Below are 17,032 nucleotides of genomic sequence, written 5' to 3'. Positions count from 1 at the left end.
CTTGGAGTGATCTGCTTGTAATGGCTGTAACTCCTTCATTTCAACTCCAAATTGTGCATCGTTTGAAGCATTGGATTCTTGACTTCCTGAGCTTTGAAATGATATATAGCATGTACAAAATGGACTTCGAAAAGTGCTCCAAAAGTGCGCAAGAAGACTGTCATCAAGAATGCTTCATGGCAGATTTCTCTTTGATTTCCCTCCTTGCATTCCGGATTTGCTTATGGCAAAGGACTTCAAAGCTTTGGTTCTTCATGAATTTGAGCTTCTAAAAGCTTTGCCATAACTTGTTCAAGTAGCTCCTCCATCATTTGGCATGCTTGAATTGATTCATAAGCTGATAAAAACATGTAAACTTGCCACAACATGGTTAAAACCAATTACTAAGGACCTTAATGAATTAATTGGGTTAAATGAATATGATTACTACTCAAAGGTGCTTAAAACCATTATAATTAGGTCTACAAAATAGCACTTTTTGGTAGTAATCAAGGGGTCTACACTAACATAGCAAATCTTAATTTACCAAATTTATATATTTTTATTTAAAATTTATTTATTTGGGAAGGCAATTATAACAGGAGTTATTTATGTAATTATATATATATATTTTCCAATAATGTTTCCCTAGTTTGTATAGATATTTTCACAAATATTTGATATACAAAATTTTTTTTTTTTATAAGATATAAATAAAGCTCTAAAATAAATATTAATAGTGTTTTGACCGTGATTTTAAAAAATGTTTCTACAATTTTTAATACTTAAAAATAAAAATTTTAAGTTTTAAAAAAATCATAAATACTTTTTAAAATCATTATCAAGCGTACTCTAATTAAGATTGCGTTTGATAATGATTTTAGGAAGTGTTTCTACAATTTCTAATACTTGAAAATTTTTATTTTTTATGTATTAGAAAAATTAGAAACACTTCCTAAAATCATTACCAAATACATTCTAAATATAATTGCTAAAAGTGTTTTAAAAGAACTATTTTTATTCAATATGAATTATAATTGTAAACATTTAAAAAAAAATTGAATGTTAATATTTTTTAAAATTGGTAAAATTTATTCATCATTTTAAAAAAAAAATATATATTCGAACTTTTTGACTTCTAATATTAGTGTTGTTTAAAAATAATTTAAAAAGAGGGAAAAAATATGTATCTATAGTCTATAATCTATGCTATATATAAAAGTATGATCCATTTTAAAACATTTTTTACCTAAAAAAATTATATTCCTAGGCCAAAAAGCCTTTTCAATAGTAGATGATGTGATTTTAGTTTACAATGATTTATTTCCCTTATATGCAACTTGATGTCTTTCTCTCTCTAGTCATTATTTTGGGTTGCCTTTTTGGGCTCTATCTATTCTCACAATTGACCTTTTTTTTTTTATCTTTTCCTTCTTCATGTAAGAGAAGACCACTTTTAACTCTGGTTTGTAAATCTTCAAATTGATAAATGGTAGTTTTTTTCATTCATACTTTCATTCGTTCATGTATAGAGTATATATAAAGTGTAATCACCATTCTAAGAATGAAAAAGAATGATACAAGGAAAGAATGATATAAGAAAATAACAACTAATATCATAATATCTCAACTTTCCTAATATCTCAATATTCATAATATCTCAATTTTCCTAATATCTAAACATTCCTAATATCTCAACACTCCCCCTCAAGTTGGTGCATAGATGTCACACATGCCCAACTTGTCTAAAAATTTTGAAAACACTTGACTTGAGACAACTTTGGTAAGGATATCGGCCAATTGATCTTCTAATCGAATCTTAGGCAATTCCACAATCTTATCATCCAACTTTTCCTTAATGAAGAATCTATCCACCTCGACATGCTTTGTACGATCATATTGTACTAGATTATAAACAATGTCACATACGGCTTTATTGTCACAAAACAATCGGATTGGTTGCCTATATAGGTAACCTAAATCCTATAAAAGGAGCCTTAGCCATAATGCCTCACAAAGTCCTAGAGTCATACCTCTAAATTCCGCTTCTGCACTTGAACGAGCGACGACATTCTGCTTCTTACTTTTCCATGTCACAAGATTACCACCTACAAAGGTAAAGTAACTAGATGTAGATCGCCTATCATCCACTGCATCGGCCCAATCAGTATCAATATATACTTCTATACTCTGATGATCAACATTTTTAGCGAACAAAATTCCCTTCCCAGGAGCATTCTTCAAATACCTCAAAATACGCATGACTGCATTCATATGTTGCTCTCTAGGATTATGCATGTATTGACTCACTACACTCAATGCATAAGCAAGATCTGGTCTTGTATGAGCTAAGTACATTAATCTCCCCACAAGTCTCTGGTATCTTCCCTTATCGGTTGATACTTGATTAGGCTCAACACACAATTTCAAACCTTCTTCTATTGGTGTATTAACAGGTTGACATCCCGACATTCTAGTCTCCTGTAAAAGATCTAAGGCATACTTTCTTTGAAACAGAAAAATTCCTTCACTTGATCAAGAAACTTCAATCCCAAGAAAGTATTTCAGAGGACCTAGATCTTTCATTTCGAATTCTCTAGATAGATAATTTTGCAGAGCTTTTCTTTCTTCAGAATCATTTCCTGTAACTACCATGTCATCCACGTATACGATGAGTGCTGTAATCTTATCATGTTGCTTTTTTAGGAACAAAGTGTGATCTGAATTACTTTGACGATAACCAAAAACTCTCACTGACTTTGTGAACCTTCCAAACCATGCTCTCGGGGATTGCTTCAACCCATACAATGACTTCTTCAATTTGCACACCTTCTGACATTTCTTTTATGACACCATGCATCTTGGTTGGAAGATCCATATATACTTCTTCAGATAACTCGCCATGTAGAAAGACATTTTTCACATCGAATTGTTGCAATGGCCAATTTAGGTTTACAACTAAAGACAGTAATACTCGAACTGTGTTGATCTTAGCTATAGGTGCAAATGTCTCTGTGTAGTCAATTCCATAAGTTTGAGTGTACCCTTTTGCTACCAGTCTTGCTTTAAATCGTTCAATACTACCATCTGTCTTGTATTTCACAGTATAGATCCAACGACACCCAACTGGCTTCTTTCTTGGTGGACATTCTATGAGTTCCCATGTTTCATTCTTCTGCAATGATTTCATCTCTTCATTCATGGTTGCTTTCCACCTTGGATCAGCTAAGGCTTCCTACACACTGTTAGGAATAGCTATAGTAGATAATTGATTTACAAATGACTTATTTGATTCAGACAAACGATGGTTAGACACATAGTTGCTCATGGGATATTTGACTTTGGTAGACAATTCAGGTTCATATGTGGGTTTAGGAATACCTCTATTATGACGGTGTGGTAACCGTTTCATGAATGACTCAGGTTCCAAATTAAGAACACCCTCAATAGATGACGATTGGTTTGGTATTTCAGTGAAAGCATATTCGGACCCAAATTGTTAACCACTCATATCCAACTCATCCGCTTCCTGGTTCACTAGTTCAGATTGTCCAAATTCATATTCCTCAGAGATATGATAATCATAATCGAGAGTTTGAATTTCCTTATGGTACTTCCCCTGAAGTTCAGACTCAGATGAAAAATACATTGAATCTTCATGAAACACCATATCCATTGTAATATACATTTGTTGAGTTGGAGGATGGTAACATCGATATCCCTTTTTGTGCAATGCATATCCAACCAACACACATTGCAATGCATGAGAAGTTAACTTGGTACGTTGGTGCTTGTGTAGATGCACAAATGCCACGCAACCAAAAACACGAGGAGGTAGATTTAGGACGGTTGGGGCAACTACGACATTAGTAAGAGCTTGGAGAGGTGTTTGAAAGTTAATTGAGCTAGAAGGTACCCGATTGATCAAGTATGCGGCAGATGTGATTGCTTCTCCCCAATAAGATATCGGTGTTTTTGCTGCTATCAAGGAAGCACAAACAACCTCTAACAAGTGTCGATTTTTTCGTTCAGCGACTCCATTTTGCTGGGATGTATTGGAACAAGTAGTCTGATGAATGATGTCATGTCCTTCCAAATACTTTTGAAGATCAGAACTTTGATATTCTCCACCATTATCACTATGTAGAACACGAACCTTTGCATTGTACTAAGTTTCAATCATTTTATGAAAATTTTGAAACAACAAGTTCACTTCATCTTTGGTCTTCATCAAGCATAACCATGTCATTCTGATACAATCATCAATAAAAGTAACAAACCAACGTGAGCCACTCAAAGTTGGGACTTTGGATGGGCCCCAAACATCAGAATGTATAACCATAAAAGGAAACGAACTTTTATTCATAATTAACGGAAACGAAGCACAATGGCTTTTAGCCAATTCACAAATATCACAATGGAAACCAGAAATATCACTCTTTGCAAACAAACTAGGAAACAATTTTTTTAAATAACCAAAGGAAGCATGTCCTAGATGTCAATGCCACAACCAAATTTCAGACTTTTTCTTCTCCCCCTCAAATCCATCTACCATCAAGGCTTGTTGCAACTTATTTGAATCCTTTGACTGTAAGTCCAAGTAATAGAGTTTTCCCCGCTTAATACCACAACCAATCGTTTGTCTTGTTTGGATGTCCTTAATCACATAAAATTCAGGCCAAAAAATGACAATACAAGATAAGGCTGTAGTGATTTGAGAAACTGACAAAAGATTGTAATCTAAAGATGGAACAACTAAAATAGAATCCAAATTCAAAGTATCAGTAAGAGTTAAGGATCCTTCCCCAATGACTGGAGTTGTGTTACCATTGGCTGTGGAAACAATTTTTTGTGAGGAAGGTCTAAAGGGTGAAACCTGTCTAGAATCAAAAGTCATATGATCTGTAGCACCAGAATCAATTATCCATGCACTATTAATAACAGGTGTAAAAGTATTTAAAAACTTACCACCATGATCAGTAGTAGGTACCAATGCAGAGGCTTTCTCAGCAACATTAGCCTCTGTTTTTATTTCGGCAACAGTTGCAGTCGAGGTTTTCTTGGAATCTTTCTTCCGTTGATCACGATTATTATCATTAATAACAAAGTGTTGATAGCCTAAACATGATCTAAAGGTCCATGGTTCAAATCCTCGGTTCCTTATTGTATCCTGGTCATACCAAGAGTCGTTGCTTTGAAATTGTGGGATATCCAGACTGGTAAGACTAGTCTTATTGTAGTGAGTGCATTTGAAGGTTGACTTATCAATATTAGGGCTTGTCTTAGGATGGTTGATCGCTGTCGGACTACCATAGCGACAAAATGTCGAGGATTTCAGTTCTATGGCTCTGATACCATCTTCAAATTGATAAATGGTAGTTTTTTTCATTCATACTTTCATTCGTTCATGTACAAAGTATATATAGAGGGTAATCACCATTCTAAGAATGGGAAAGAATGATACAAGGAAAGAATGATATAAGGAAATAACAACTAATATCCTAATGTCTCAACTTTCCTAATATCTCAATATTCCTAATATCTAAATATTCCTAATATCTCAACACTAAATGATATAAGGAAAGCATTCCTAATATCTCAACAATAAATGCATGCAAGAGGAGACCATTTTCATCTCTCCTTTGTAAAAGATATGCAAGAGAAGAACACTTTCTTCTCTTGCTTGTAGAGGTATGTCCTTACAAATTTCAACCATCTCCCCCCATTTCCCTACTATTTTGGTTTTACCATCTTAATTGTAACAAATCTTTTCCTCATTTTTATTTGATCATTTATATGTGGTTATATTGGATAGATTTTTAAGCTCAAATGGATTATTGATTTATAAGGTTTTTTATTTTCATGCTCATTTATTTAGTATGATTCCTTACCCAAACTCTAGAAATATATGGATTTGTATAAATATTTTTTTGTTTATTTGATTATTTATAGGTGGGAATATATTAGATAAATTTTCAAACTTGAATGCAATTAAATAATGATCCCATGTAAAAGTTCCTAAATTTTATGGATTTAGGTACTAGGCTTTTTTAAGTTGTACGACTATTTTAAAAAATAATTCTTAAAAAATGGTAATTTGGAAAAAAAAAACTTAAAATATGATAGTTACAAAATTGTCGAGAAATCTATGACACTTTTTGCCACTTTGAAAGGTGTTTCTTGAATAGACAGCTTCCATATTTTTCATATCAACGATACATGTTTAAAAAAAAAAAGAATTTACACTGAAGATGTCTCTTCAAAAGACACCTTCCATAATTCCATAAAATTAAATTTATGCTAAAGATGTCTCTTCAAAAGACACTTTTCCATAATTTTTTTTATTAGTCATACACATTAAAAAAAAAATTGAATTTATACTAAAGAAATATCATTTACACAATACCATAAAATCAAATTTATATTAAAGGTGTTTTTTGAAGAGACGTCTTCCACAATTTTCATATAAGCCACACAGTGAAAAAATAAATAAATTTACATTGAAGACATCTCTACAATTCCATAAAATTGAATTTATATTAAATGTGTCTTTTAAAGAAACACTTTCCACAATTTTTATATTAGTCACCTATCGAAAAAATTAAATTTATACTAAAAGTGTTTCTTGAAGGAAAACCTTTCAATATAAATTTAATTTTATGTAATTGTGGGATGTGTCTTTTGAAAAGACACTTTTAATATAAATTCAATTATTTTAATGGATAACTGATACAAGAATTGTTGAAGGTGTCTCTTCAAAAGACACCTTTACTATAAATTTAATTTTGTAAAATTGTAGAAATTATATCTTAAGGAGACATCTTTAGTATAAATTTAATTTTTTCACTATGCAATTGATATGAAAATTATGAAAAGTGTCTATTTAAAATAAACTTTTAATATAAATTCGATTTTGTAGAATTGTAAAAAGTGTCTTTTGAAAAGGCATTTTTAATGTGAATTCAAATTTTTTTAACGTGTGTTATTGATATAACAATTGTGAAAATTGTTTCTTTAAGAGATACCTTCAATGTAAATTCAATTTTTTTGAACGTGTATCATTGATATAAAAATGGGAAGGTGTCTTTTCAAGATACATATTTCAAAGAGACAAAAAATGTTGTAGATTTAGAAATATTTTTCAATGTATTGTATATTTAAAAATTAATTTTAAATTCATCATACAATTATAAAAAATCCTTTTAGGTATGTATTACAATATATAGGTGCATGTTAGGTTGAAAGCTAGTCATGCTGTTCAAATGGAATCAAATGGATTCGATTCAGTGACTTGTGTACATAATCAATTAAGAGATTTGTAATCATTTACCTCTATGTTGAAGTTTTTAAAAGGTTTCCTCTATTTGAAAGCTTATAAAGAAACTTTGAAACTTTAGCTTTCACTTTGGAAAGTGGAAAAGAATATAAAAATTGAGGCTTTCACATAATAATTATGTTTTACCTTAATTAAAATTTGTATACAAATAAAAATATGAAAAATAAATATAATCCCTAAAAATAATCTTTCTTGAGAAGATTTTTTTTTTTATATAGATAAATTTCATGAATATGAGAAAAATAAAATTAGTAGTTACTCACTTTTATCATAATTATCTTCCCAAATAAATAGGTAAAAGAATATAAATTTGGTATGGTAAGATTGCTATGATAGAGCTTGTATTAGAGATGGATGAGTTTAATATTTTTAAATAACAACTCCTTAATCCTTTTTTTCAAATTAACTTAAGGAAAATACAAATTTTTCCTTTTTAAAATTTAATTTTAACAATACTTATATAAGAGGTAATGATAGTTAAAATGTTTTTAAATAAGTAAATTTAACCTTTCCAAGTTTGTTTGGGAAAAAAAATTAATATTCTAACTTGTTTTCAACATTATAAATTACAAATCATGTTGCAAATTATACCTCATTGTGGACCCCGCATTTCGGCTCATGCATTTCCCACTCGATGGTGAGCTCGATTTTTATTGATTATTTGAAAATGACTTGGAATCGCCACTTATTTTTGTTTTATTTTTAAAGGGTAAACAAAATAAGAAAAAAAAAACCCTAAGTGTGACTCCTTGTTTTGGAAAAGGTGGTCTGTGAAAAACCGGATCGGGTTCGGGGGTCAGGTTACTCATCGGAAAGGTACGGTAAAGACCGCAGCACCCCTTTAAGCCCTTAAAGTAGGGTCTCTACTAATACAATGAAACTGACGTGACAATCAACGAGAAAGTCAATGAATATTCACCTAAATCATGCACAATATGAGAATCAAAACACGCAATAGAGATTGACTAGAAAAGGAGTGGATGCGTACCTCGGCCACGAGCCACAATGCGCTATCAAGAAACGGGATTAGTGCACAATTAATGAATACAAAACATAGCTCATACATATCGGAGTGCAAAACGAAGCTCAAGCAAAATACAGTAAGCACGATAATTGACAGTCAAAAGGGGTCAAACATAGGGCCCCCAACAAAGCCCGATTTATTGTTCATGAGCTAATCCCACAAATCCCGTGTTTTAGAATTATGAAGGAATCACTATTGCTTATATAAAATCAAGAAGATCAGAAGATTATTTATGAACTGAAATGTGATTAAAAACTATTCGAGTGAAAACTGGATTATTGGAGCTTATTTGAAAATTGGAGTATTTGGAATTAAATTTTGAAGATTAGAGCTCCGGTGATTAAATTGAAATTTGTTAAATAAAATGAGAAACGGACTTTAGGAAATTGAACTGCGAGACCATAGACTTTTGAAAGTTGAATTTATAATAATGATAGTAATAAGGTCTTGAGAGTTTGAATTAATAGTAATAATAATAATAAGATTTCGAAAGTCTGAATTAATGATAATAATAATAATAATAATAATAATAATATTTTGAAAGTGTGAATTAATAATAATAATAATAAGATTTTGAGAATCGAATTAATAATAATAATAATAATAGTAATAATAATAATAAGATTTTAAAAGTTGAATTAATGATAATAATAATAATAATATTTTGAGAGTTGGGTTAATAATAATAATAGTAGGATTTTGAAAGTGTGAATTAATAACAATAATAATGAGATTTTGAGAGTTTGGATTAATGATAATAATAATAATAATAAATAGATGTTGAAAGTGTGAAATAATAATAATGAAATAATGAGATTTTGAAAGTTGGGTTAATCATAATAATAGTAATGAGATTTTTGAAAGTTGGGTTAATGATGATAATAATAATAATAAATAGATGTTGAGAGAGTGAATTAATACTAATGATAATAATGAGATTTTGAAAGTTGGGTTAATAATAATAATAGTAATGAGATTTTTGAAAGTTGGGTTAGTAATAATAATAATAGGATTTTGAAAGTTTGTATTAATGATAATAATAATAATAATAAATAGATTTTGAAAGTTGAGGTAATAATAATAATAATAATGAGATTTTTGAAAGTTTGGATTAATGATGATAATAATAATAATAATTAGATGTTGAAAGTGTGAATTAATAATAATGATAATAATGAGATTTTGAAAGTTGGGTTAATAATAATAATAGTGATAATAATAATAATAATGACAAGAATAATGATAATAACAATAGTAATAATAGTAACAATGATGACAATAATAACAATAATAATACTAATAATGATAATAATAATTAATAATAATGATAATGATAATAATAATAATAATAATAATAATAATAATGATAATAATTAATAATAATAATAATAATAATAGTGATAATATCATAAACCCAAGCCCTTAAGCCCATGCCCACGTCCAACAAAAAGAAAACTCAATCCACAAGCCCAAGCCCAAATCCAAAACCAAACACAAAATTAGGCTTGGGCTGCAACTCAAATCTGAGCCCAAAGTCTTCATGGGCAAGCCCAATACAAACACCAACATAGGTAAGCCCAAAACCTATCTCCATCACAAAAATGGGCCTAGTGCCCCAACTCAAACCAAGCCCGAACTTCATCTTCTCCACAGCTCCTCCCTACTTCAGGCGACGGTGACGGAGGAACTGGAGATGAGAGGCTTCGTTGGGGGCCCTCGAAGTTGGTCCAAACTGTCGGCGCTCCGCGCCGCGCCGCCGCGTCGTGCTGCTCCCTCCGCCGTCGAACACGTCCAGCTGTAGCGGCCTGGTGACGGTGTGGAGCCTGCTGCTGCAGCCTTTACAGGCGCGCGAGGGGCCTCCTCGGTCGAACCTGGCCGTCTGGGGGAGAGTTCGCCACGTGCGTCGCCGACAATGCCGCGACCATCGAGTTCTTGTAGCGGACGGGTTGGGTAGAGTGTTTTCAAAGGGCGGCGACGGTGAGGGGAGAGTTGAACTAGCTGCAAAGGAGGAGGACGAGTCACCTTTGCATGGCTCCCATGCACGCATGCATGGAGCTTCATGCACGCAGGCATGGAGCTTCATGTACGCGGAGAAGAAATGAAATGATTGAATGGGTGATACTTGGGGCAGGTGATGGAAAGTGGCAGGGAGGAATGGGTTCGGTGGGTGTGAGTGAAGGGTAGAGAGGGAAAGCATGAGGATGGGTATGAGATGGGCTTTAGATGATGGGTTTTGATAGGTATGGAAGAATGAATAATGGGATGAATTGTGGGTGGAGGCACGTAGTGGGTTCATGCATGATGAAGGAAAATGGGAGTAGCGGTGGAGTGGTAGATGGGGATGATGGCGATTAGCGGGGTGCTTGCATGGGAAATGGGGATTAAAAGCTATGAAGCATGTATACGGGCAGTTAGAAAATGGGCATGAAGGATGCTTTGTGGAATGGGTATTGGATGTTCAATAAGAAAATGAGCCCGGCGGGTGTTGAGAGAGGAAGACTTAGGGAGAGACATGGGTTCAGTAGTGTGGTTAGGGAAGCGAGCTTGATGGTGGAAGGAAAAACTGAGATGAGGGTGTGGCAAATGAGGAATAAGCTATTATGTATTTAATCGAACATCAAACTCAAAGAAAATAAACTATGTTTCAGTCATTTGAGGGAAAACAGAGAAAACAGAAAAAGAAAATAATAGAATGAATATCATAACAAAAACCATCAAACCCTGCCTAAGATCAACGATGTGAAGAGAGGAAAACCAAATAATGTAAAGTAAGAACGCTCATCATCGTCATACCTGAGTCCTCAAGCGAGTGTCAAATGGCTTGCCCTCTGCTCAGATCCCCCTCCGTCCTCTTGATCCTTTGCCTGACGAAAAGCCCCCCCCAGATATCTCCCTTCTTTTCTTTCTTCTTTCTTTCTTTAGCTTCTCTTCCAAGCTCTTCTCACCCCTAAAAAAAATCTGCACCCGTCCTCCTTGTTCACCACCTCAGCAGGTCACTGAAATATCTCCTTTGTCACCCCTGTAGCCCCAGCTCCTCTGTTCCCTTAGACCGTCACCTCAAGCTCTTTTGGGCTGCTCAAGAACAGCTCCACCATCATCCTCTTTGGCTGCCAGCCTTCTTTGGTTGCCCGAGAGACGACTCCTTCTCATCAGCCCCCTTTTTCCTTTTCTTTCTGTCAAGCTTCTATTGGTTCCTCAAAAGCCCATCTGAATCTTCAACAGCCAATCCGGGAGTGACACGTGGCTTCCTAAGAGCGCGACACCTGGCCAAAAACTAATTGCAAAAAAATGCTTTAGATATATCCCAATTTGGGGGTCTACACTCATCTATTCAAATATTTTTAACAATTATATTTAGATTTCACTCTTGGTCAATCATATTGTAGTTCATATATTTTCTAAAATTTTGGTTAATTAACTTAATTGCTCTTATATTAGTTTTAGTTTATTAATATCAGTTTATGTGTTTAATTGGTCTTCGATAATTTTTTATTGATATCTTGTTAGCTTGTTTGGTTTAAAGTCGTTTAGTTTGTTTCTTTGGAGAGTGTTTGTTAGATTTGATTTTTAGAGGTCGTTGAAAAATAATGAAAATTGATTGGCATCCTCACCATTCTTAATCTTGGTTGGTTGTCAAAAATTTCACTTTGAAGGTTTTATTTTCTCTTGTTTTGCTTGGTTTGTGATCTTTATGTTTTGTTGTTTAAAAATGCAACTCTTCTTTTAAAAAATAAAGAAAATCCTTTCTCAAAGGATCCCTTTGAAAATCAATTTAAAAACGTCACTTAGAACCCTTAGGATGAAAAATCATGTCCTTAAAAATATGTAACCATGTTTCGTTTGGTTTGTATCCTTTTGATTTTCAAAAATTTTGGTTTTGAATGACATGAATTCAAACTTATAGTCCCAAATAAATGAGATAATAATTGGCTTTGATAAGTTTATAAATATTCATGTGAGGTTGGGAATGTATAGATAGATTCATAAAATTATTTTTCAAAAACATTTTATTATTAGTTTGTTGGATTTATTGTGCATCTGAAATAAAATTTTGATTTGACTAACTTGGAATACTTCTAAAATTTTTCCAATGATTTTATGGTGTTGTGAACTTTTGTTTGAGTTGAAAAACAATTTTGAAGTTGAAGATATGAGTCAATCTGTTATAGGAGGTTCAATTTTTGCCCAATTCTTGACACTAAGGTTGTTTCTAAGTCTTTAAAATTATTAAATGACTTTGTTAATTTACTTTAATATTTTTTTTATTATAGATTTCCTAAAATTAATTTTAGATATATAAAATATTGAAAAATGTTTTTCGAATTGAAAGATATAATTATATTTTGTTGCACCCATTGCACTGCCTTGATTTTGAACATAGAGAGGCTTTTTACTTGTTTTTAAAATTGATCTGTATAGAAATTTGCCTTGCCATTATTGTTGTTGTTGTTGTGGTTTTGGCTTGTGTTTTGTAATGTAAACATAATGAGGACATGGTATGATTTTTCCCATATTGAAATAATGTTTTTAGATGTTTGTTTAGGATTTTTTAAGTGAATGTAACCGTTCCATCCCTTGTTGCTTACTTTGATTTAGACACTTATTTTGGTATTTTAGCTCTCTTATACATTAGTTTAACTTTAACAATGAGTTTGTATGTATGTCCTATGCGATGGTTTACATTACTTTAGGTTTCTTAACATTTCATTTAAGTTGTATATATATGATGTAACATTTGGAGTTTTTGATCATGTAATTCTTCTACTAATTATTATTGTCTATAAGCTAACCCTCTATAGCTTTATGGAAGTATCTTATAAGTTATTTATGCTATTCAGGTACGTTTGTTATGCTTACACTTTTAATCCTTTAATTTTATCAATAGACATTCTTTGTGTGAATACCTTCATGATTGATTATGCTTTGATTAGCACTTGATTTCTTGAATGGATGAAGTGCATGTTATTTGTCAAACTAACTTTAATGTTTTTATGAAAGTGCCTTAGGTTGTATGTAACGCCCAAGTTTTTTTAGGGGTAATTTAGTAAATTAATAATAATAATTAAATTAATTAATTTAATAAAATGGAAGAGGGGTAAAAATGTAATTTTACGAATAAATACCCTAGGTATAAATTAGAATTATGTTCTTCTTGTTCTTTTTTGAATCGTGTTCCTATTTGCAGAGAGTTCCTAAGAACGTAAGATTGGAGTCGGATTTCAGGGTTTAAAGAACAGATCTTTATAGGTAAGATTCTAACCCCTAGATTAATATTTTAGATTCATTAGTTAATTTTAAGCACATTAGATATTTTTTGGAAAACCCAAATCTAGATTAGGGTTAGTTTATTATTATTATTTTTAATTTGTTTTAATATCAAAATAGTGAAAATTTAAGATTTTGATTTATTGTTGAAATTTGGGAAATCTTAAGTTTGTTTTTAGATGAAAAAAAAAAAAAGATTTCTGGGAAGATTTCGATTTAGACTAGGGTTAATTTATTTAATAATAATAATAATAAATAAATAAATAAATAAATATATTGTTATTTGTGGCTAAAGGATTAGAAAAAAAAAAAAAAAAAAGGAAGGAACGCGTATGCACACCGGAGGAAGTAAAAAAAAAAAAAAGGAGAACGCGTGTGCACACTAAAGAAAGTTGGAGAACGGTAAAAAAAGTAAAAATAAAAATTATATATAAATAGTAATATAAATAATAAGAGAAGATGTGTACGGATGGATGGTGTTTGGTAATTAATGTATATATATATATATTATTATGTTGACAATTATGGAGAATTGTTGGGGGGATAAAGTTTATGTTTGAAAAAAAAAAGTGAGAGAATAAAAGTTTTAAATAAAAGAAAGTAAAGTTTTTGGTATTATAGTTATACTAATAATGAGTGTAAGTTAATAAATAACATATAAATTAATTAGTGAAATAAATTATAGTTTAATTAAATTAAGTTGTGTCCCAAGAAATAAATTAAAAATAAATTAAGCTTTATATGAATTAAAAATTTATTAATTTTTTAAAAATATGAATAGATTAAATTATCTTTCATAATTAAAAACATTAATTTGAATACCTAAAATTTTAGGATTAACAAACCTAAAATTTTAGATAAATAGTAATGGTTATTTCTCTTATATTTTGTTAGGTGAAGAATAGATTTTTAGGATTATTTTTCTTCAAAGTTTTTGAGGACTTCTTTTGAGGTAAGGGAAATTAATGCAGTTATTATTTTTTTAGAAACAAATTTTTATATACATCATTTGGAAACATTTTGAGTTATTATCCGTTTTATGCATGGATCAAATATGTTTTGCATGAAAAGTATGTTAGAACCATATTTTATTTACAATAGAGAAATGTGGAGATATTATGTTTTGCAAATTTGAATAATTGAAATAAGTGTTTGACTCTGGTTTGTTTGACCCTTGTCAACGGGATATAATAGTTGACTTTTGACTTTTTGGCCTTTGTCAATAGGATATAATAGTTGACCTCTACATTTCTTGGTGGGGAATGTAATTGATTTGGACCCCAACCTCTTGGGGTTTGGTTAGAGGTTACTAGTACTAGTAGTGTTTGGTTTCGTCCACCTTAAAGAAATAATTTGAGGCTAGCCACCTATTTGAAAAGTCCCATCTAACTGGGCACTATTTGATGTTTGATGACTAGAGTAAATAAATGTTTTGAATGTTTTGATTTAATTTGATATGAAAATGTTTGAATCAGAATTGAAAGTGTACAGTTAAAAGTTTTGAATGTATCGGCAAAACTGACTCAAAGGTTTATGAGAATAATTAATTATAATGTCTCTTATTTTGCTAGTGACTTTGAAATGTTTGATCCATGAACTGCATTAATGTTCCTTATTGGGCTTTGAGTTCATTCCTATTTGTTGATATTTTTTCAGGTACCCTTAGTTCAGGCGAGGAGTGATGGCTAGGTTCAGGAATGGTCATCTTTAGGATTTTGCTTAGGATGTTATTTAGACATTTTTAGCTTATAAGTTTATGTTCATTTGGATTATTTGGTTTTTGGAAGCTATTTAGATACTGAGCTTTTAAATATTTTTTTTTTTATAAGTTTGAAGTTGAGATTTGAAGATTATGAAAATTTGTTAGCACTTGATTTATTTGAGTTTGCAATCTATTTGGATAATGGATTTTGGTTGATGGATGCTTAGTTTTAAAGTTAAGTTTGAAGATTTAAGAATTTTGTTCCGCTACTCTGAACAAGTTTTTGGTAATTGGTTACTTCTAGTTACAATATAATTGTTTGGGTCAGGTTACACTTTAAGCCTTCGAGTTTGAGGTGTGAAATGACTGTCACGCCCTTGGAGTGGGTCTTGGGGCGTGACATTGTAGCTCAGGTATGTTATTGTCTTTGCTTGTGTGATTAATTCCTTGGCTATGTTTGGTTCTCAGAAAATACTAAGGAAAGAAAAAAAGTGCAAAGGAAAATTATTTTTTTCATGTTTGATTGTCCTATGAAAAATATCAAAGAAAATCAAATATAATTAAAACTAATTAAAAACTTATACATTTTTAAATTATTTAATCTTTATATTGATGAGTTAAAATAAATAAAATGAGTTTGAAGTAACAAAAAAAAAAAAAAAAAAAATTTATCGACTTTTAATCTATTTTTTATTTTCCTTCACTTTTTTTTTCTTTCTACTTTTCCTTTATATTTTCTTTTCCTTGCATTTTCCCTCAAATTTTCCGGGAACCAAACATAGCCTTAAATATTTGTCTTTATGTGAATAGCTTGTTGTTAGGCTATAGATGTCATCACCTTTGCTATCTTTTGATACTCATTGATTTATTGATTAATTGTCATGTTTTGCTCAACCTAGTTAGTAGAGACCTTTATTTAAGGGTTAGAGGGGTGCTACCCTTATGGTACTTTCCTGATAGGTAACTTAACCTTCAAATCCAGACTCAAGTTGTCAAATATGCGTTTTTCCAAAAATAAGGAGACATTTTTTTATGATTTTATTTCTTATTTTATTTTCCCTTTTAAAAACAAATAAAAATAAGTGGTAACTCCAATTTTATAAAAATCAAAATTTCACAAGAAAAACAAGTCTTGTCATTGAGTGAGGACGCACGTGAAAAATGCAGGTTTCACACAATGATATTTCGCTTATTGCACCTCAATTTGAGCTTAGAAGGCAAGAAAGACCCCTAAACAACTAAGGTAAATGATGCTTGCTCTCTTTTCTTCCATTTTGGTGTTCGAATATGTAGTCACCATGAAAAGTGAGGATCTTACGATTTTTTTGTTTGTTCCATTTGATGGTGTTAGTTATTAGTGTATCTAGGGGTTAGAAGGTTGAATTGCTTGACGTGGTGATCCCACCCACCAAATTAGGGTTCTTGAAACAAAGAAAGATTGGGAGGTTCGCCCAATCTTTTCTTTCGATCAAGTGAGTAAGAAAATGGATAAAAAAACAGGGATGCAAGGTGATAAATACTAAGACCGACTTTGAGGAGAGAGTACAAGGATGACTAGTATGCTTTTCTCATTATGTGGGAATAAAACATGATGTTCCTCCAAGTTTAGATAGCCTCTTTTATATCACTATGGTTGATTCTAGTTATTTGGATTGTGATTAGGTTTATACAAACTATGGTAAAAAAAGAGATCAAGTGTCATGGTATTGTTGGCTTGTTGATTCAT

Source organism: Vitis vinifera, chromosome 17, assembly GCF_030704535.1.
Source record: "Vitis vinifera cultivar Pinot Noir 40024 chromosome 17, ASM3070453v1".
In the NCBI taxonomy this organism is placed as follows: Eukaryota; Viridiplantae; Streptophyta; class Magnoliopsida; order Vitales; family Vitaceae; genus Vitis; species Vitis vinifera.
Note: the sequence above shows the minus strand (reverse complement) of the source record.